Source organism: Ranitomeya imitator, chromosome 1, assembly GCF_032444005.1.
Source record: "Ranitomeya imitator isolate aRanImi1 chromosome 1, aRanImi1.pri, whole genome shotgun sequence".
Lineage (NCBI taxonomy): Eukaryota > Metazoa > Chordata > Amphibia > Anura > Dendrobatidae > Ranitomeya > Ranitomeya imitator.
In genome coordinates this window covers 172328327-172351486 of record NC_091282.1, presented here as the reverse complement: position 1 = coordinate 172351486, position 23160 = coordinate 172328327, and positions in this window count along the sequence as shown.

Below are 23160 nucleotides of genomic sequence, written 5' to 3'. Positions count from 1 at the left end.
ATGTAGTTAGTCCACAACCTTTGGATACTGGCCGGTGGTTTATTTTTCTTAGTTTCACTTTCGCTTTTTCTTTTACTGATTGGACTGCTGTGTCTTTCTCTTATAGAACTCCTGACGGAGTCACATTTAGTACACTTATGGTGGTCTATACAAACTCTGCATATTGCGGTAAGCATTTATATGTCTCCCTTAGGGACTATTAGTATTTAGTAGGATTCTACATAGGTGTAATGTATGAAATAATACTTTTTTCTTTTTATATTTATATTTTGGTTTTCATATGAAGTTTTTTCTTTCTTGTATATATTTTTTCTTGGATATTCTGTACATTATTGAGAGTACAGGTGATTAAAGTGGAGTGATTCCAGGAAAAGGATAATTGTAATTGAAGAAAATTGGCCACATGGAGTATTTCTGTGTTCATTATGTAAAACCACTTCCGCTGACTGTTCTTTTTTGTTAATTATGGACATCATTATCACCTTGGTGATACAAGGCCTTTTTTGCTATATGATAAAATATGTACAGCATGAGATAGAAATTGTTCTCTTATTGTGTATTTGTTTTTTTATTTCTATACATTATGGAGTGATGTTGTTTGTAAAATTTTGTTATATTTTTTATTTGTATCCTAGTCTGATGAAGGCCATAATTGGCCGAAACGTTACGTTATAACTGAAAACTGGATTTATAATCAATAAAATATAATTATCTTTTTTGGAGTGCCGGATTTTTTCATTGTCCTTTGAGAGACAGGGAGATCTGAAATAAAATCCATGGAAATATGCGTCCAGGGCCTCTTCGGGATCGGCAAGGGCAAAAGCAACCCACTTGCACGAGAACAGCAGGGCTTAGCCCGAGCACAAGTCCCACAGGACTGCACAAAAGAACGCACATCCCATGACAAAGAAGGCCACCAAAAGGATCTAGCCACCAAATCTCTGGTACCAAAGATTCCAGGATGACCAGCCAACACCGAACAATGAACCTCAGAGATAACTCTACTAGTCCATCTATCAGGGACAAACAGTTTCTCCGCTGGACAACGGTCAGGTCTATCAGCCTGAAACTTCTGCAGCACCCGCCGCAAATCAGGGGAGATGGCAGACAAAATTACCCCCTCTTTGAGAATACCCGCCGGCTCAGGAACACCCGGAGAGTCAGGCACAAAACTCCTTGACAGGGCATCAGCCTTCACATTCTTAGAGCCCGGAAGGTACGAAACCACAAAATCAAACTTCCCAGAAAGGTACTTTTCCTTGTTTGCAGTGCGCACAATGCGCGAATGTATTGAAAGGACCAAAAATTTCCCATCCTCAGACAGGTTCGGATATTCCGATTCAAGGGTTTTTCACTTGCAATTCTAAAGATGTGGTATATGCCATAAAATGTCCTTGCGGCAAAATGTATGTGGGTGAGACCACCCAAGCTATTAAAGAACGTATCTCACATCATAAGTCGGATATCCGTTGTGGGAAATATCATCTTCCTATTCCAAATCATTTTCGCGAAGCAGGTCACTCAGTGGCTCAATTACGATTTTTGGTACTGGAACAGGTGTCTTTAAATAGGAGAGGGGGCAATTTACGTAAGAAATTATTGCAGAGGGAGGCCTTCTGGATTTACTCGTTACAAAGTTTGGAGCCTAAAGGCTTGAATAGGGATTATAATCTCTCAGGTCTCTTTTAAAACTTAGGAGTTAATGATTAAAATTAATGATTAAGGTATATTTCTATTCAGGATCATAGTAAGGAACAGAGTTGATTTGGATACTCTGACTTGGAGACATGTAATGTGGCATTTTTTCTTTTTTTTTTTTTTTTTTTTTGTCCTTTAATCCCTCCTGTCTCTATTAATACTAATTGAACCATTACAGTTGGTGATATATGTCATGGATATATAGGGAACCATGATTGATGATATGATTCGTATTGAATGTTTATTCATGTTCATTCTTATTATTCATTTGCTTCTTTCTTTTTATTTTCTTCTAGGCTGCCGCTTGAGTTCCTATTTTCACATTATACTTACCTGGCCTGCACGTTCCAGCGTTAGTTTTATTGCTGCACCTACTCTGGGGACTTCCGCAGTGCACTATTATATTCACCGTTTTATTGCTCTCCTGGTTCTCGTTCCCCGGGAGGAGTACGGCCTTTTTTCATTACAGTGACGTAATGTTGCCAAGCCAATGTTGCCACTCCTCGAATGCCCACCTCATGGCCAACAACTCTCGATTGCCAATATCATAATTGCGCTCAGCAGGCGAGAATTTTCTAGAAAAGAAGGCACATGGTTTCATCACCGAGCCATCAGAACTTCTTTGCGACAAAACAGCCCCTGCTCCAATCTCAGAAGCATCAACCTCGACCTGAAACGGGAGCGAAACATCTGGCTGGCACAACACAGGGGCAGAAGAAAAACGACGCTTCAACTCCTGAATAGCCTCTACAGCCGCAGAGGACCAATTGACCACATCAGCACCTTTCTTGGTCAAATCAGTCAACGGTTTAGCAACACTAGAAAAATTAGCGATAAAGCGACGGTAAAAATTAGCAAAGCCCAGGAACTTCTGCAGGCTCTTCACAGATGTCGGCTGAGTCCAATCATAAATGGCCTGAACTTTAACAGGGTCCATCTCGATAGTAGAAGCGGAAAAAATGAAACCCAAAAATGAAACCTTCTGAACTCCAAAGAGACATTTTGACCCCTTCACAAACAAGGAATTCGCACGAAGGACCTGAAACACCATTCTGACCTGCTTCACATGAGACTCCCAATCATCCGAAAAGACCAAAATATCATCCAAATATACAATCATGAATCTATCCAGGTACTTTCGGAAGATGTCATGCATAAAGGACTGAAACACAGATGGAGCATTAGAAAGCCCGAATGGCATCACCAGGTACTCAAAATGGCCCTCAGGCGTATTAAATGCTGTTTTCCATTCATCGCCCTGTTTAATTCGCACAAGATTATACGCCCCTCGAAGATCTATCTTGGTGAACCAACTAGCCCCCTTAATCCGAACAAACAAATCAGACAGCAGCGGCAAAGGGTACTGAAATTTGACCGTGATCTTATTAAGAAGGTGGTAATCAATACAAGGTCTCAAAGAACCATCCTTCTTGGCCACAAAAAAGAACCCTGCTCCCAACGGTGATGATGACGGGCGAATATGACCTTTCTCCAAGGATTCCTTTATATAACTCCGCATAGCGGCGTGCTCTGGCACAGATAAATTGAACAGTCGGCCCTTAGGAAACTTACTACCAAGAATCAAATTAATAGCACAATCGCAATCCCTATGAGGAGGTAGGGCACTGGATTTGGGCTCATCAAATACATCCCGGTAATCTGACAAAAACTCAGGGACTTCAGAAGGAGTGGAAGGTGAAATTGACAGCAAAGGAACATCACCATGTACCCCCTGACAACCGCAGCCGGACACAGACATAGATTTCCAATCCAATACTGGATTATGGACCTGTAGCCATGGCAACCCCAAAACGACCACCTCATGCAGATTATGCAACACCAAAAAGCGAATATAGCGAATATCCTCCTGATGTGCAGGAGCCATGCACATGGTCAAGTCCAGTACTGAGGCTTATTCTTGGCCAAAGGCGTAGCATCAATTCCTCTCAATGGAATAGGATTCTGCAAGGGCTCCAAGAAAAAACCACAGCGCCTGGCAAACTCAAAGTCCATCAAATTCAGGGCAGCGCCTGTTAGGAGTCGAGTTTCCTCTGCTGCACAGGGGGAATCTCGATCCGTGTCTGCTGCGGTCTCCCATTCTGCTTCGGCCGCAGTGGGCTCTGCTCAGCGGAGGCGTCGTTCCCAGCGTCTCGCTGGGACTGATTCTGTGCAAGGGGTTACTGCTGCCTTTTCTGGCTCTCCTGTTGTACCCTGCACTGATCTGCGGCGAGCGGGCTTCTCTGGGACTAAGTCCTTATTTGCACACACTGAGCATGCCCAGGGCAAGATCTCCCTTGGAGATCGAGGTTCACATGCTCAGGTACTGCAGCACATCCCATTGGTCCTCCTGGCAGGTCCTGAATGGGCAAAACTTCTGTAGCAGCTTTCTGTGCTGCAACTATATAAACTGCGCATGACCGCACGGCCATGCGCTAGTATTGTCTTGATATTATGTGTGTGTGTAGATGGATGGATGTCGATGGATGAAAGCTCCTAAGTATCCCTCCCTAGAGTTGTTGACTGCTCGCGGATGATGGTAGCTATCTAGCGCCCGACTAGCCATCTGCACGTAACACACATCACAGCGTCCTGTTGCTGTGTCCGCCAGTAGGGCGCCGTGCGCTTCCTCTGCACTTTCCTTACCCAAGCCTGGGTGGTTAGTGGCGTCCGTCAGTGCGGCACCGCACGCACTCTCGTGCCTATAGATTCTATTTTATAAGTTTCCTTACACACCCAGTTGCGGTGTTGTGCCAGCAAGTGTCTAATCGCACTTCAATCCTGTGTAGGGGTTGAGTTCGCTGACTTCTTGCTCGCCCTCTATGTGCGGTACTGCGCTCCTGTGATGCAACAGGATCGCTTCCTTCACGCAGGGTGAAGTTAACCCATGTGTGTATTCTTAGTACCGCCATATAGTCCATCTTACTAGCAGCAGGGTCTTTTACCTGCACGGTGGACCTCGGACTGCGAACGCACCTAGTTTCATATCATCTATACTTGGTGCGTTCCGCCGGTCCTTAACAGCGTCTGAATTCACAAATGCCATAACAGAATAGGACGACAAAGAGCAAATCAGAGTAACGGACAAAAGAAATTTAGACTGTACCGTACCAATGGTGGCAGACCTAGTGAACCGCTTAGTGCGCTTAGGACAATCGGAGATAGCATGAGTGGAATCACCACAGTAAAAACACAGCCCATTCCGACGTCTGTGTTCTTGCCGTTCAGCTCTGGTCAAAGTCCTATCACATTGCATAGGCTCAGGCCTATGCTCAGAGAATACCGCCAAATGGTGCACAGCTTTGCGCTCACGCAAGCGCCGATCGATCTGAATGGCCAAGGACATAGACTCATTTAGACCAGCAGGCGTGGGAAATTCCACCATGACATCCTTAAGGGCTTCAGAAAGACCCTTTCTGAAAATTGCCGCCAGGGCACTCTCATTCCACTGAGTAAGCACAGACCACTTTCTAAACTTCTGACAATACACCTCCGCTTCATCCTGACCCTGACACAAAGCCAGCAAGATTTTCTCTGCCTGATCCACTGAATTTGGTTCATCATAAAGCAATCCAAGCGCCAGAAAAAACGCATCTACATCACGCAATGCAGGATCTCCTGGCGCAAGGGAAAATGCCCAGTCTTGAGGGTCACCACGCAACAAAGAAATAATGATTTTTACTTGTTGAACGGGGTCACCAGAGGAGTGGGGTTTCAAAGATAGAAACAGTTTACAATTATTTTTGAAATTCAGGAACTTAGATCTATCCCCAGAAAACAAATCAGGAATTGGAATTCTAGGCTCTAACATCGGATTCTGAGCCACAAAATCTTGAATGTTTTGTACCCTTGCAGTGAGATGATCCACACAAGAGGACAGACCTTGAATGTCCATATCTACACCTGTGTCCGGAACCACCAAGAGGTTAAGGGGAAAAGAAAGACAAAACACACTGCAGAGAAAAAAAAATGGTCTCAGAACTTCTCTTATCCCTCTATTGAGATGCATTAATACTTTGTGCCAGCTGTACTGTTATGGACCTGGTGGTTAGGAGCACCCGGAACGACCTGATGGTTAAACTCACACAGGACAAGCTCTGGGAAGTGGGAGCTCTGCTGACCGCAACCCCTAATCCTATCACACAACTAGAAATAGCAGTGGAGCGTACCTAACTCTGCCTAGACGCCTCTGCACAGCCTAAGAGCTAACTAGCCCTAGAGATAGAAAATAAAGCCTACCTTGCCTCAGAGAAATTCCCCAAAGGAAAAGGCAGCCCCCCTGTCATGATCCATTCCGGAGTTTAGTCCTGTCTGCTTTTTCTCTGGGTGGATCATGTCAAGGGTTAACTTTGATCTGCCTCCTTCTGGGCTCGGGTTTGCTATTTAGCTCCCAGGTATCCTGAGGGTGGTGTCAGTTATAGTTCTGCCTTCGGTGTGTTAACCTGACCCTGCTGGTAGCTCTTGATTTGCCCTGCTGTGTACCCTGACTTGTCCTGTGTCTGTTAACTCCCTCTGTCTGCCCTTTTTTCCCAGTGTTTCTCTGTCTGTTTATCTGCTTGATTCTCCGGTCCTGATCCCCTGGCTTGGCTTTTCACGTTGTTGCTGTTTGTCCCTTTTGTACCGTATATTGCCCGTTCTGGTTTATTGATCTCTGGCTATGTTCTGACTATCCATCTGTCTTATCCTATAATACTGTCGTACTATCTCGTGTTTTTTGACTTGGCTTGCCTGACCACTCTCTCGCCACTTGGTGGCATCTGTTCTGCTGTCCTGTGTGTGCAGTCTTACTTTCCTCTCAAGCTTCCCCCGGTGGAGGTTGCGCTGTACTGCACTGCAGCTGCATGACATTATAACTGAACTGCACATTTAAAGGGAATTCTGCATTTTTTTTTTATCTGCTCTGTTTTCTATGGATCCGCTCCATACCTTGGCGGATCAAATGGATAGCTTGACTGTTATGATACAAGACCTGTTTGTGGAACAGAGGGCCTTGTCCTCTTCTCATAACCACCTGCAAAGGGAGCTTTCAGACACAGTTAAATCATTGCAGACTGACTTTAAATTATCTGACACTGTTGATGTCTCTTTGCACTCTCCTGAACCTACAGTCAAGCTCCCAGACACCTTCTCTGGGGAGAGGGAGAGATTTTTTACTTTTAAGGAGAGTTGCAAGCTTTTTTTTCTCTTAGACCAATATCTTGTGGAAATGAGAGTCAGCGAGTGGGGATAATTATTTCCTTACTGCGGGAGGGACCTCAGTCATGGGCCTTCTCTTTACCTGCTTCTGCACCTGAACGTGTGTCTGTGGACAAATTCTTTGAGGCTTTGGGACTGATTTATGACGAACCAGACCGGGTCAGGGTAGCAGAGGACATGATCATGAGCCTCTCCCAGAATGAACTCACTGCTGAACAGTATTGTTCTGAGTTTAGGCGGTGGTCCGTTGAGGTGTCTTGGGGTGACTCTGCTCTGAAGCGCCTGTTTGAGAGAGGACTTTCAGATCATCTCAAGGACGCTCTGGCCCTTCATACGCCACCCAGTTCCCTGGTAGAGGCCATGACTCAGGCCATTCGTATGGACCGGAGGTTACGGGAGAGAAGAATTATCCAGCGTGAGATTCCTGTTTTGCCTGTCAACTCTGAGGTGATGTCATTCAAGGAGACTATGGAAGTTGGTGCCATCAATTTCAAGGAGAAGGAGAGGAAACGGCGACGTGATGGAAAACTATGTTTTTACTGTGGAGATCCAGGACATTGGAAGAAGGACTGCTCCTCTTGTCCATCGAGTAACAAGCTGCCGAGTATGGGTGATGGTCTAGGAGGTCATCCAGACTCACAGGTACCATTTTCGTCATTTCAAAAAGTTTTGTTAGAGGTGGAACTGTGTTATGGAGGTGTTTTTGCATCCACTTCAGTGTTTGTGGACTGTGGATCTTCCATGAACTTCATTGACTATAGTCTGGTGTCCAAGTTAAAGTTAGGGACAGTTTGGCTAGAGACTCCGATCCATATCGTTGCCATTGATAAGACACCGTTGACTCAAAATGTCCTTAAATTTGTCTCTGAGGAGTTCCTCCTCAAGGTGGGTTCTTTGCACCAGGAACGAATTTCATGTTATGTTATGAATAATCTTCCTGCTGGACTGGTGCTGGGGTTCCCATGGCTGCAGAGACATAATCCTGTTATAGACTGGGGATCTCGTGATATTGTTAAATGGGGTCCTAATTGTTCCAATGGTTGTCTTTCTACTGTGTTTGTGTCCACCATTAGTCTGGAGGGTATTCCGGAGTACCTAAAGGACTTTGGTGATGTGTTCTCCGAAAAAGAGGCTGAGGTCTTACCACCCCATCGTCCTTATGATTGTTCCATCAACCTTATTCCGGTTTCTAAATTGCCCAAAGCCCGTTTGTACAATCTTTCTGGCCCGGAACGTACTGCTATGAAAAACTATATCTCTGATAGTCTACGCAAAGGTCACATCCGTCCCTCTGTCTCACCTGTGGCCGCGGGTTTTTTTTTTGTCAAGAAAAAAGATGGTGGTTTACGCCCATGCCTCGATTTCCGGGAACTAAATAAAATTACGGTGAGAAATACCTACCCTCTCCCACTCATTCCTGATCTCTATAACCAATTGTCTGGGGCTAAGTGGTTTTCCAAACTCGATCTTAGGGGAGCATATAATCTTATCCGCATTCAGGAAGGGGATGAGTGGAAAACGGCATTTCTCACCTCCGAGGGCCTGTTTGAAAATTTGGTCATGCCCTTTGGTCTCACAAACGCGCCCGCGGTGTTTCAGAACTTCATGAATGATGTGTTTTCTGACTTTATCGGGCGCTTTATGGTTGTATACCTGGATGATATCCTTGTTTTCTCGCCTGACAAAGAATCTCACATTGGTCATTTACGTGCTGTTCTTCACCGGTTACGGGGAAATTCTTTGTTTGCTAAACCAGAGAAATGTTTGTTTTGTGTCCAGGAGCTTTCTTTTCTGGGGATCATCCTTTCTGCGAATGGGTTTCGGATGGATCCCGGAAAGGTACAGGCCATTGTTGATTGGGTGCAACCCAGAGACCTCAAGGGGTTGCAACGTTTTCTGGGTTTTGCCAATTATTACTGAAAATTCATCAAAGGGTTTTCTCAGGTAGTCAAGCCACTCACCGATCTTACTTGCAAAGGGGCTGATCTCAAAGTTTGGTCATCCTGGGCAGTTGAAGCATTTATTACATTAAAAAAATGTTTTATGTCTGCTCCTCTGTTGGTTCAGCCCGATCCATCTAAACCATTCATTGTAGAGGTGGACGCATCAGAGGTGGGAGTGGGAGCGGTGTTGTCTCAGGGACCCGTTACTTTGACCAACTTGAGACCATGTGCCTATTTCTCCCGTAAGTTTTCTTCTGCTGAGAGGAACTATGATGTTGGGAACCGGGAGTTATTGGCCATAAAATTGGCTTTTGAAGAATGGTGGCATTTTTTGGAGGGGGCGGTTCATCGGATCACGGTGATTACTGACCACAAGAATTTGTCTTATATTGAAACCGCCAAACGGTTAACTCCTAGACAGGCTAGGTGGTCGCTGTTTTTCTCTCGTTTTCATTTTTCAATCACTTTTCGGCCTGGTTCCAAGAATGTCAAGGCTGATGCCTTATCTCGCAGTTTTGATCCGATATCACCCCCCGAACCTCCTTCCTCCATTCTTCAGCATGGGGTGGTTGTTGCGGGAGTATCCTCTGAATTGGAGCAGGAGATTCGAAAGGCTCAGTCTCTTGCTCCTCCCTCTTTGCCTGACAATAAGATTTTTGTCCCAGTTCAGTACCGATTGAGGATTCTCCAGGAGTTCCACGATTCTGCTCTTAGTGGTCACCCGGGGATCGCTGCCACCCGGAAAGCTATTGCTAGGCTGTTTTGGTGGCCCTCCATGAATTCTGATATTATTGAGTTTGTGTCTGCTTGTGATACCTGTGCCCGTGCTAAGAGCCCCCATAACCGGCCAGCCGGGGAATTGGTGCCATTGCCAATTCCAGATAGACCTTGGACTCATTTGTCCATGGATTTTATCACTGATCTCCCTCCTTCCAATGGCAAAACTGTAATCTGGGTAGTGGTTGACAGATTCAGTAAGCAAGCGCATTTTGTACCTCTGACAGGATTGCCTAATGCTGAGACACTATCTAGATTATTTGTTGAGCACGTTGTACGGCTGCATGGTGTGCCTTTGAGTGTGGTTTCTGATAGAGGAGTACAATTTGTGTCCAAATTTTGGAGGGCATTTTGCAAAAGATTGAGTATTTGTTTGACCTTCTCCTCTGCTTACCATCCTGAGACCAACGGGCAGACGGAGAGGACCAATCAGTCACTTGAACAGATTTTGAGGTGTCTTGCTACATCTCAGCAGGATGATTGGTGTAATTCATTGCCCGTGGCTGAATTTGCATTTAATAATCGGATTAACCAGTCTACGGGCACCTCTCCATTCTTCTGTAACTACGGTTTTCATCCCCATTTTGGTGAATTTTCTAGGCTGGATTCAGGATGTCCAGGGGCTGATACAGCAGTGCAACGGTTGGGGGAGGTGTGGAGGGAGGTCCAGAAGAACATTGGGAAGGCTCAGGGCAAACATAAACTTTTTGCTGATAAGCGACGGTCTGTAGGACCTATATTCCTGGTAGGAGATAAAGTGTGGTTGTCTACCAAGAACATTCGTCTAAAGATTCCTTCTGCCAAGCTTGGTCCCAGGTTTATTGGTCCTTACGAGATCATTGAGGTGGTCAATCCAGTTGCCTTTCGTTTACGCCTTCCTCAGTCGCTTCGGATCCCCAATGTGTTCCATAAATCCCTTCTTAAGTCCTTTGTACCATCTTCCGCTGGGCCTCCATCCCTTCCGCCTCCTGTCTCTGTGGATGGTCAGACCGAGTTTGAAGTAGAACGGATCGTGGATTCTCGCATGGTCCGTAGTTCTCTTCAGTATTTGGTCCATTGGAGGGGTTATGGTCCTGAGGATCGATCTTGGGTCCCCGCGCGATCTGTCCATGCGGATCGATTGGTCCGGGCATTTCATGCACGTTATCCTGGGAAACCTGGGGGTCCGGTGGCCCCCCCTTGAGAGGAGGGTACTGTCATGATCCATTCCGGAGTTTAGTCCTGTCTGCTTTTTCTCTGGGTGGATCATGTCAAGGGTTAACTTTGATCTGCCTCCTTCTGGGCTCGAGTTTGCTATTTAGCTCCCAGGTATCCTGAGGGTGGTGTCAGTTATAGTTCTGCCTTCGGTGTGTTAACCTGACCCTGCTGGTAGCTCTTGATTTGCCCTGCTGTGTACCCTGACTTGTCCTGTGTCTGTTAACTCCCTCTGTCTGCCCTTTTTTCCCAGTGTTTCTCTGTCTGTTTATCTGCTTGATTCTCCGGTCCTGATCCCCTGGCTTGGCTTTTCACGTTGTTGCTGTTTGTCCCTTTTGTACCTTATATTGCCCGTTCTGGTTTATTGATCTCTGGCTATGTTCTGACTATCCATCTGTCTTATCCTATAATACTGTCGTACTATCTCGTGTTTTTTGACTTGGCTTGCCTGACCACTCTCTCGCCACTTGGTGGCTTCTGTTCTGCTGTCCTGTGTGTGCAGTCTTACTTTCCTCTCAAGCTTCCCCCGGTGGAGGTTGCGCTGTACTGCACTGCATGACACCCCCACATATATTGACTGTGAGTTAAGATGAAAGTCACAAACACAGAAATGAAACAGGATTCAGCAAAGGGAGGCCAGACTAACTAAACAGACTGAGGATAGGAAAGGTATCTTTGCGGTCAGCACAAAAAACTACAAAAAGACCACGCAGAGTGTGCAAAAAGACCTCCGTACCGACTCACGGTGCGGAGGTGCCACTCTGCATCCCAGAGCTTCCAGCTAGCAAGGCAAAATCATGATAGCAAGCTGGACAAGGAAACAATGAACAAATAATTAACTAGCAGGGACTTAGCTTCTGCTGGAGTAGACAGGTCACCAGAAAGATCCAAGAGCGAACTGAACCAGTAACATAGTAACATAGTAACATAGTTAGTAAGGCCGAAAAAAGACATTTGTCCATCCAGTTCAGCCTATATTCCATCATAATAAATCCCCAGATCTACGTCCTTCTACAGAACCTAATTGTATGATACAATATTGTTCTGCTCCAGGAAGACATTCAGGCCTCTCTTGAACCCCTCGACTGAGTTCGCCATCACCACCTCCTCAGGCAAGCAATTCCAGATTCTCACTGCCCTAACAGTAAAGAATCCTCTTCTATGTTGGTGGAAAAACCTTCTCTCCTCCAGACGCAAAGAATGCCCCCTTGTGCCCGTCACCTTCCTTGGTATAAACAGATCCTCAGCGAGATATTTGTATTGTCCCCTTATATACTTATACATGGTTATTAGATCGCCCCTCAGTCGTCTTTTTTCTAGACTAAATAATCCTAATTTCGCTAATCTATCTGGGTATTGTAGTTCTCCCATCCCCTTTATTAATTTTGTTGCCCTCCTTTGTACTCTCTCTAGTTCCATTATATCCTTCCTGAGCACCGGTGCCCAAAACTGGACACAGTACTCCATGTGCGGTCTAACTAGGGATTTGTACAGAGGCAGTATAATGCTCTCATCATGTGTATCCAGACCTCTTTTAATGCACCCCATGATCCTGTTTGCCTTGGCAGCTGCTGCCTGGCACTGGCTGCTCCAGGTAAGTTTATCATTAACTAGGATCCCCAAGTCCTTCTCCCTGTCAGATTTACCCAGTGGTTTCCCATTCAGTGTGTAATGGTGACATTGATTCCCTCTTCCCATGTGTATAACCTTACATTTATCATTGTTAAACCTCATCTGCCACCTTTCAGCCCAAGTTTCCAACTTATCCAGATCCATCTGTAGCAGAATACTATCTTCTCTTGTATTAACTGCTTTACATAGTTTTGTATCATCTGCAAATATCGATATTTTACTGTGTAAACCTTCTACCAGATCATTAATGAATATGTTGAAGAGAACAGGTCCCAATACTGACCCCTGCGGTACCCCACTGGTCACAGCGACCCAGTTAGAGACTATACCATTTATAACCACCCTCTGCTTTCTATCACTAAGCCAGTTACTAACCCATTTACACACAATTTCCCCCAGACCAAGCATTCTCATTTTGTGTACCAACCTCTTGTGCGGCACGGTATCAAACGCTTTGGAAAAATCGAGATATACCACGTCCAATGACTCACCGTGGTCCAGCCTATAGCTTACCTCTTCATAAAAACTGATTAGATTGGTTTGACATGAGCGATTTCTCATAAACCCATGCTGATATGGAGTTAAACAGTTATTCTCATTGAGATAATCCAGAATAACATCCCTCAGAAACCCTTCAAATATTTTACCAACAATAGAGGTTAGACTTACTGGCCTATAATTTCCAGGTTCACTTTTAGAGCCCTTTTTGAATATTGGCACCACATTTGCTATGCGCCAATCCTGCGGAACAGACCCTGTCGCTATAGAGTCCCTAAAAATAAGAAATAATGGTTTATCTATTACATTACTTAGTTCTCTTAGTACTCGTGGGTGTATGCCATCCGGACCCGGAGATTTATCTATTTTAATCTTATTTAGCCGGTTTCGCACCTCTTCTTGGGTTAGATTGGTGACCCTTAATATAGGGTTTTCATTGTTTCTTGGGATTTCACCTAGCATTTCATTTTCCACCGTGAATACCGTGGAGAAGAAGGTGTTTAATATGTTAGCTTTTTCCTCGTCATCTACAACCATTCTTTCCTCACTATTTTTTAAGGGGCCTACATTTTCAGTTTTTATTCTTTTACTATTGATATAGTTGAAGAACAGTTTGGGATTAGTTTTACTCTCCTTAGCAATGTGCTAAGGAGAACTAACAAGAACATTGACAGCTGGCATGGAGTAATGACCTGAGTGGAGTTAAATAGAGCAGCCAGCCAAAGAATAAACTACATCACCTGTGGAAGGAACCTCAGAAGCAGCAGCTCCACTCACAGCCACCAGAGGGAGTCCATGGACAGAACTCTCCGAAGTACCATTCATGACCACAGGAGGGAGTTCGATAACAGAATTCACAACAGCACTCCATCCAGACTTTGAACAGGCGATGTCCATCTTTTGAGGTGTGCAAAAAGTGTGGTAAATCATAGTTTGGTGTATGTCTGAAAAGAACACCACTGAACAGAGGCCAGATGGAATCAATAGTAACTCTGCTACCTCATTATAGTGAACCAGTATGGGAGGTGTTATGATGCGGTGGTCTAGGAGCAACATGGAACGAGCTCTGAAGGAAGTGGTAACTGTACTGACCGCAGTCACTAAGCTCAACACAACACTAGAACTAGCCGTGGAATGCTCCTAACTCTCCCTAGGCATCTCGTCACAGCCTAAGAGCTAACTACCCCTAAAGACAGAAGCAGGAAAACTATCTTGCCTCAGAGAAAATCCCCAAAAGATAGATTAGCCCCCCACAAATAATGACTGTGAGAGGAGAGGAAAAAGACATACACAGAATGAAACCAGGATGAGCACAGGAGGCCAGTCTAGCTTGATAGATAGGACAGGATGGAATACTGTGCGGTCAGTATAAAACACTACAAAAATCCACACAGAGTTTACAAAAAAAATCTCCACACCTGACTAAAGGTGTGGAGGGTAAATCTGCTTCCCAGAGCTTCCAGCAAGACAGAATTAATTCATACTGATAACGCTGGACAAACATAGAAAGCACTGAACGGATAAGTCCACAATCTGTGAACAGAAAAGCGCAAGCAAAAACTTAGCTTTGCTGAACTGGTCAGGATAACAGGGAAATCCAAAGAGATGTGAATCCAACCAGGAACCATTTACAAGTGGCACTGGCTGAAGGAACAGCCAGGCCTAAATAGCCGAGCAGAAGAGACGATAAGTGGAGGCAGCTGATGACAGCTAACTCCAAGGAGCAGCCATACCACTCGAAACCACAAGAGGGAGCCCAAGAGCAGAACTCACAAAAGTGCCACTTAAAACCACCGGAGGGAGCCCAAGAGCGGAATTCACAACAGTACCCCCCCCCCTTGAGGAGGGGTCACCGAACCCTCACCAGAGCCCCCAGGCCGATCAGGACGAGCCAAATGAAAAGCACGAACCAAATCGGTGGCATGGACAACGGAGGCAACAACCCAAGAATTATCCTCCTGGCCATAACCCTTCCACTTGACAAGATACTGAAGCCTCCGCCTCGAAAAATGAGAATCCAAAATCTTCTCAACCTCATATTCCAACTCTCCCTCAACCAACACCGGGGCAGGAGGGTCAACCGAGGGAACAACGGGCACCACATATCTCCGCAACAAAGATCTATGGAAAACATTATGAATGGCAAAAGAGGCTGGAAGAGCCAAACGAAAAGACACCGGATTAATAATTTCAGAACTTTTATAAGGACCAATAAACCAAGGCTTAAACTTAGGGGAATAAACCTTCATAGGAACATGACGAGAAGACAACCAAACCAAATCCCCCACACGAAGCCGGGGACCAACACAACGACGGCGGTTAGCAAAACGTTGAGCCCTTTCCTGAGACAACGTCAAATTGTCCATCACATGAGTCCAAATCTGCTGCAGCCTGTCCACCACAGAATCAACACCAGGACAATCAGAAGGCTCAACCTGCCCAGAAGAAAAACGAGGATGAAAACCAAAATTACAAAAGAAAGGTGAAACCAAAGTAGCCGAACTAGCCCGATTATTAAGGGCAAACTCGGCCAACGGTAAGAAAGATACCCAATCATCCTGATCAGCAGACACAAAGCATCTCAAATAGGTCTCCAAGGTCTGATTAGTTCGCTCAGTTTGGCCATTAGTCTGAGGATGAAACGCCGAAGAAAAAGACAAATCAATGCCCATCCTAGCACAAAAGGCCCGCCAAAATCTAGAGACAAACTGGGAACCTCTGTCAGAGACAATATTCTCCGGAATGCCATGCAAACGAACCACATGCTGAAAAAATAATGGAAACAGATCTGAGGAGTAAGGCAACTTAGGCAAAGGTACCAGATGGACCATTTTAGAGAACCGGTCACAAACAACCCAGATAACAGACATCCTCTGGGAAACAGGAAGATCCGAAATAAAATCCATGGAAATATGCGTCCAGGGCCTCTCAGGGACCGGCAAAGGCAAAAGCAACCCACTAGCGTGGGAACAGCAAGGCTTGGCCCGGGCGCAAGTCCAACAGGACTGCACAAAAGCACGCACATCGCGCGACAAGGAAGGCCACCAAAAGGACCTAGCAACCAAATCTCTGGTACCAAAAATCCCAGGATGACCAGCCAACACTGAACAATGAACCTCAGAAAAAACCTTACTTGTCCATCTATCAGGAACAAACAGATTCCCCACTGGACAGCGGTCAGGCCTATCAGCCTGAAATTCCTGAAGCACCCGCCGCAAATCAGGGGAGATAGCAGAAAGAATCACCCCCTCCTTAAGAATGCCAACCGGCTCAAGGACTTCAGGAGAATCAGGCGAAAAACTCCTAGAGAGGGCATCAGCCTTAACATTCTTAGATCCCGGAAGATACGAGACCACAAAATCAAAACGGGAGAAAAACAGGGACCATCGAGCCTGTCTAGGATTCAGCCGCTTGGCTGACTCGAGGTAAATCAGATTCTTATGATCGGTCAGGACCACAACGCTGTGTTTAGCTCCCTCAAGCCAATGTCGCCACTCCTCAAACGCCCACTTCATAGCCAACAACTCCCGATTGCCGACATCATAATTGCGTTCCGCAGGCGAAAACTTTCTGGAAAAAAAAGCACACGGTTTCATTAAAGAACCATCAGTGTTATGACCTGGTGGTTAGGAGCACCCGGAACGACCTGATGGTTAAACTAACACAGGACAAGCTCTGGGAAGTGGGAGCTCTGCTGACCGCAACCCCTAATCCTATCACACACACTAGAAATAGCCGTGGAGCATACCTAACTCTGCCTAGACGCCTCTTCACAGCCTAAGAGCTAACTAGCCCTAGAGATAGAAAATAAAGCCTACCTTGCCTCAGAGAAATTCCTCAAAGGAAAAGGCAGCCCCCCCACATATATTGACTGTGAGTTAAGATGAAAGTCACAAACACAGAAATGAAACAGGTTTCAGCAAAGGAGGCCAGACTTACTAAACAGACTGAGGATAGGAAAGGTATCTTTGCGGTCAGCGCAAAAAACTACAAAAAGACCACACAGAGTGTGCAAAAAGACCCCCGCACCGACTCACGGTGCGGAGGTGCCACTCTGCTTCCAGCTAGCAAGGCAAAATCATGATAGCAAGCTGGACAAGGAAACAATGAACAAATAATTAACTAGCAGGGACTTAGCTTCTGCTGGAGTAGACAGGTCACCAGAAAGATCCAAGAGCGAACTGATCCAGTACAAGAACATTGACAGCTGGCATGGAGTAACGATCTGAGTGGAGTTAAATAGAGCAGCCAGCCAAAGAATAAACTAAGTCACCTGTGTTAGGAGTCGAGTTTCCTCTGCTGCACAGGGGGAATCTCGATCCGTCTCCGCTGCGGTCTCCCATTCTTCTCCAGCCGCAGTGGAGTCTGCTCAGCAGGGACGTCGATCCCAGCGTCTCGCTCAGTCTGACTCTGTGCGAAGAGTTACTGCTGCTTTTCCTGCTTCTGCCATTGAAGCCAGTGCTGGGCAGCGGCGAGTGGACGTTTCTGGATCTAAGTCCTGCTTTTCTCTGTCTGAGCATGCCCAGGGCAGGATCTCCCGTTGGAGATCGAGGGTCACATGCTCAGGTACTGCAGCACATCCCATTGGTCCTTTTGGCAGGTCCTGAAAGGGCAAAACTTCTGTAGCTGTTTCCTGTGCTGCAGCTATATAAACTGCGCATGACCGCACGGCCATGCACTAGTATTGTCTTGTAAATATGTGTGTGTGTTGTGAGTGAAAGTCGCTCTTTAAATAACCCTCCCTATTGAATGTCTGTTCGCGGAAGGTGTATGTTTGCTATCTAGCGCCCGACTTATCCAACAGCACGAAACACACATTACAGCTACCAGTTGCTGTGTCCGCCAGTACGGCTCTGTGCGCTTGCTCTGCGCTTTCCTGACCCAAGCCTGGGTGGTTAGTGGCGTCCGTCAGTGCAGCACCGCACGCACTCTTGTGCCTTAATATTATTATTTATGTTCCTCTGACACACCCAGTTGCGGTGTTGTGCCAGCAAGTGTCTAATCGGACTTCAATCCTGTGTAGGGGTTGAGTCCGCTGACTTCTTGCTCGCGCTTTATGTGCGGTACTGCGGTCCTGTGACGCAACAGGATCGCTTCCTTCACGAAGGGTGAAGTTAACCCATTTGTGTATACTTAGTACCGCCATATAGTCCGTCTTACTAGCAGCAGGGTCTTTTACCTGCACGGTGGACCTCGGACTGCGAACGCACCTAATACCATAACATCTGATTCTTGGTGCGTTCCGCCAGTCCCTAACAGAATACTAGCGCCAAGGTCTGGCTAGTAATGACGGACGATCAGCATTCACAGCGGTACATCCAACAGCTGGAAGGTAGGTTGGCGGCTCTAGAGCGTGCAACCTCAGCTGTGGACGTTACTGCTGTCGCTGTTCAGGCTGCAAGTGCAGTTGCAGCCAATTTGTCCGCTGCCACCCCTGCTCCGACCTTATCCCGTCTCCCGCTTCCAGACAAGTTTGCTGGTGACAGTAAGCTATGTCGGGGATTCGTGAGCCAGTGCTCCATACATCTCGAGCTGCTTGGCTGCACATTTTCCTACGGAACGGGCGAGGGTGGGATTCATCTTGTCACTTTTGTCGGGCAGGGCGTTGGAGTGGGCAACGCCGCTTTGGGAACGTGGTGATCGTGTGGTACAGAGTGCTCCTATCTTCCTGGACGCTCTGAGGCAGGTCTTTTTGGGACCCCATGTCACCCACGATACCGCGCTCCAATTGTTGGCAATTACTCAGGCTTCGTCCATGGTCAGCCAGTTCGCCATCCTATTCCGGACTCTAGCTTCTGAGCTGGAATGGCCGGATAAAGTCCTTATTCCGGTGTTCTGGAAAGGACTGGCAGATCATGTAAAGGACGCCTTGGCCGCCAGGGCGATTCCCGCCACACTGGAGGAGCTTATTACTATAGCTACCCGCATCGATCTCTGTTTTAACGAGCGGAGGTTGGAGCGGACCCAGTGTAGGCAGAGGTTTCGGCTGGCTCCCACCTTTGCCAAACCTCTAGAATCTCCTGTTATGGCGTCTGACTCCCATGAGGCCATGGAGGTTTCTCGAGCGGGACCTAGGTCTCAGACCGCTCGAGTACCTGTGGTGTGTAAAAATTGCCAGCAACCGGGACATTACGCTAATAAATCTCCACGGCGGTCGGGAAAACGATCGCGTCTAGTGACCATTGGAGGAGGTTCACTGGACACAGCGGCATTTTCCTCCTAATTGTCCTTTAAAGGGACAATCCTGTTAGGCACATCCACTCTTACAGTAGAGCTTTGTGTGGATTTAGGAGCAGAAGGAAATTTTATGTCTTCTGCTTTTGCTCTGCGCCACGCAGTACCTCTGGTTATGCTTGCCAAACCAGTAACCGTTAGAGTGGTGAATTGGTCGACACTTCCGCTACAGATCACACATCAGACTGTCCCTTTCACGTTAGCCATGTCCCCATCCCACCAGGAGATTATTTCCCTTCTTGTCCTTTCCGAGGGAATGGATGAGATTCTGCTGGGAATACCCTGGCTCCGTTTCCACTCCCCACATATTGAGTGGACCTCTGGGAGGATATTGGGTTGGAGTGAATCCTGTAAGGGCAGATGTGTGAAAGAGTGCGTTCAGGTTTCCACCACTGAGATGCCCGCAGATCTCTCTACTCTCCCCAAATACTATTGGTCTTATGCAGACGTCTTCTCCAAAAAGGCCGTGGAGACCCTTCCGCCTCACCGTCCCTATGACTGTCCTATAGATCTCTTGCCTGGAGCAGAACCTCCTCGGGGACGTGTCTATCCCCTCTCTCTCCCGGAAACGGAGGCTATGTCCCAGTACATCCAGGAGAATTTGGCAAGGGGGTTTATTAGGAAGTCAGTGTCACCAGCAGGGGCAGGGTTCTTCTTCGTACAGAAGAAGAATGGAGAGTTGCGTCCTTGCATAGACTACAGGGGTCTTAACGCCATCACCGTTAAGAATAAGTACCCGCTGCCCCTGATTTCTGAACTTCTTGATAGGCTACGGGGAGCTAAGGTATTTACCAAATTAGACCTGCGGGGAGCTTATAACCTGATTCGCATCCGTGAGGGGGACGAATGGAAGACGGCGTTTAACACCAGAGATGGGCACTATGAGTATCTGGTGATGCCCTTCGGGCTCTGTAATGCCCCAGCCATTTTCCAAGACTTTGTCAATGACATCTTCCGGGATATGCTTTCCACCTCGGTCGTAGTCTATCTGGATGATATTCTCATCTTCTCTCCAGATATTGACTCCCACCGGAGAGATGTTGGCAGAGTCTTCGACCTCTTACGGGCAAACTCTCTTTACGCAAAGTTGGAGAAGTGTGTGTTTGAGCAGGAGTCTTTACCTTTCCTGGGCTATATCATCTCTGCCCAGGGATTGGCTATGGATCCTGCCAAACTACAGGCTGTGATGGACTGGCAAGAACCCCATTCACTTAAAGCGGTGCAGCGCTTTATGGGGTTCATTAATTATTATCGCCAGTTCATTCCCCATTTCTCAACTTTGGTAGCTCCCTTGGTAGCCCTCACCAAGAAGGGAGCAAATCCCAAACTGTGGTCTGAAGAGGTCTCCAAGGCCTTTTCTTCTACTAAGTCTCATTTTGCTAGCGCTCCCATCCTACATCGTCCCGATGTCGATAAGCTGTTTATAATGGAGGTGGATGCCTCTTCCGTTGGTGCTGGAGCAGTCCTCTTCCAAAAGGATGCTCAAGGTCGGAAGCATCCGTGCTTCTTCTTCTCCAAGACCTTCACACCAGCGGAGAGGAATTATTACATCGGGGACAGGGAGTTGCTAGCGATGAAATTGGCTTTCTCAGAGTGGAGACATCTCTTGGAGGGGGCTCGTTTTCCCTTTCAAGTTTTTACAGACCACAAAAATTTGCTCTATTTGCAAACAGCCCAGCGGCTAAATTCTCGCCAGGCCAGATGGTCCTTATTCTTCTCCCGATTCCACTTCACCCTCCATTATCTCGCTGGGGAGAAGAATATTCGAGCTGATGCTCTTTCTCGCTCTGTTGTGTCATCTGAGGAGGAGGAAAGAGAGCCTCGGCTTATTGTTCCTTCTGAGAGCTTGAGAACCGTGGCTCCGGTGTCGCTTGAGTCTGTGCCTCCGGGCAAGACTTTTGTGCCCATAAATTTGCGATTGGAGGTTCTCTCTTGGGCTCATTCCTCCAGGGTGGGTGGACACTTTGGGACAAAAAGGACATCTGGGCTGCTGGCGAGGACGTACTGGTGGCCGCATATGCTCCGAGATGTCAGAGATTACGTTCTGGCGTGTGTCTCATGCGCCAAAAATAAGTCTCCTCGACAACGGCCGTCTGGGTTACTCTATCCCTTGCCGGTGGCAGACAGGCCCTGGGAGATGGTCGGGATGGACTTTGTAGTGGGTTTGCCCAAGTCTCGCGGCTGTACCATCATTTGGGTTATTACCGATCATTTCTCGAAAATGGTGCATTTGGTGCCGCTCCCACGGTTACCTTCTGCACGGGCCTTGGCAGCGTTGTTCATAATACAAATCTTCCGCCTACACGGCATGCCAGACAAAATTGTCAGTGACCGGGGTCCCCAGTTTGCGTCTCGGTTCTGGAGAGAGCTTTGTCGTCTTCTCAGCATTGAGTTAAATCTCTCTTCCGCATATCATCCCGAGACGAATGGGTTGGTAGAGAGGGCCAATCAGACCCTGGTCACATATCTACGACATTTTGTTTCTGCCAGGCAGGATGACTGGGCATCTTTATTACCATGGGCAGAGTTCGCCCTTAATAACGCTGTAGCCAACTCCACCGGTCAGACTCCTTTCCTCCTTAATTACGGCCAGCATCCGCGGGTTCCTGTGCCTATGCCCGTGTCCTCTGCTGACTCCAGGGTGGCAGACTGGGCAGTGGAGGCACGGGACATTTGGGACCGCACTCAGGATGCCATTCGGGCCTCGAAGGAGAGAATGAGGTCCTCCGCCGTTGCACATCGGCGCCCTGCCCCGACCTTTGCTCCTGGCGATTTAGTGTGGCTCTCCGCCCGTAACATCAGACTGCGAGTTGAGTCCACTAAATTTGCTCCTCGCTACTTGGGCCCATTCAAGGTCCTCGAGCAGGTTAATCCTGTGGTCTATCGTTTGGCCCTTCCGCCACGCCTGGGTATCACCGACACCTTTCATGTGTCCCTCTTGAAACCCGTGTATATGTCCCGGTTTTCCGAGTCATCTGCTGGGACATCGGGTTCGTCTACGGACGATTATGAGGTGAACGCTATTTTGGGGTTCAAGGTGGTACGTGGCAAAAAAATTTATTTGGTAGACTGGAAGGGTTATGGCCCCGAGGACAGGTCCTGGGAGCCTGTTGAGCACATTCGGGCCCCGCAGCTCATTGCTGCCTTCGAACGTAGCGAGGCCCAAGGAGGGGGGGTAATGTTAGGAGTCGAGTTTCCTCTGCTGCACAGGGGGAATCTCGATCCGTCTCCGCTGTGGTCTCCCATTCTTCTCCAGCCGCAGTGGAGTCTGCTCAGCAGGGACGTCGATCCCAGCGTCTCGCTCAGTCTGACTCTGTGCGAAGAGTTACTGCTGCTTTTCCTGCTTCTGCCATTGAAGCCAGTGCTGGGCAGCGGCGAGTGGACGTTTCTGGATCTAAGTCCTGCTTTTCTCTGTCTGAGCATGCCCAGGGCAGGATCTCCCGTTGGAGATCGAGGGTCACATGCTCAGGTACTGCAACACATCCCATTGGTCCTTTTGGCAGGTCCTGAAAGGGCAAAACTTCTGTAGCTGTTTCCTGTGCTGCAGCTATATAAACTGCGCATGACCGCACGGCCATGCGCTAGTATTGTCTTGTAAATAAGTGTGTGTGTTGTGAGTGAAAGTCGCTCTTTAAATAACCCTCCCTATTGAATGTCTGTTCGCGGAAGGTGTATGTTTGCTATCTAGCACCCGACTTATCCAACAGCACGAAACACACACTACAGCTACCAGTTGCTGTGTCCGCCAGTACGGCGCTGTGCGCTTGCTCTGCGCTTTCCTGACCCAAGCCTGGGTGGTTAGTGGCGTCCGTCAGTGCGGCACCGCACGCACTCTTGTGCCTTAATATTATTATTTATGTTCCTCTGACACACCCAGTTGCGGTGTTGTGCCAGCAAGTGTCTAATCGGACTTCAATCCTGTGTAGGGGTTGAGTCCGCTGACTTCTTGCTCACGCTTTATGTGCGGTACTGCGGTCCTGTGATGCAACAG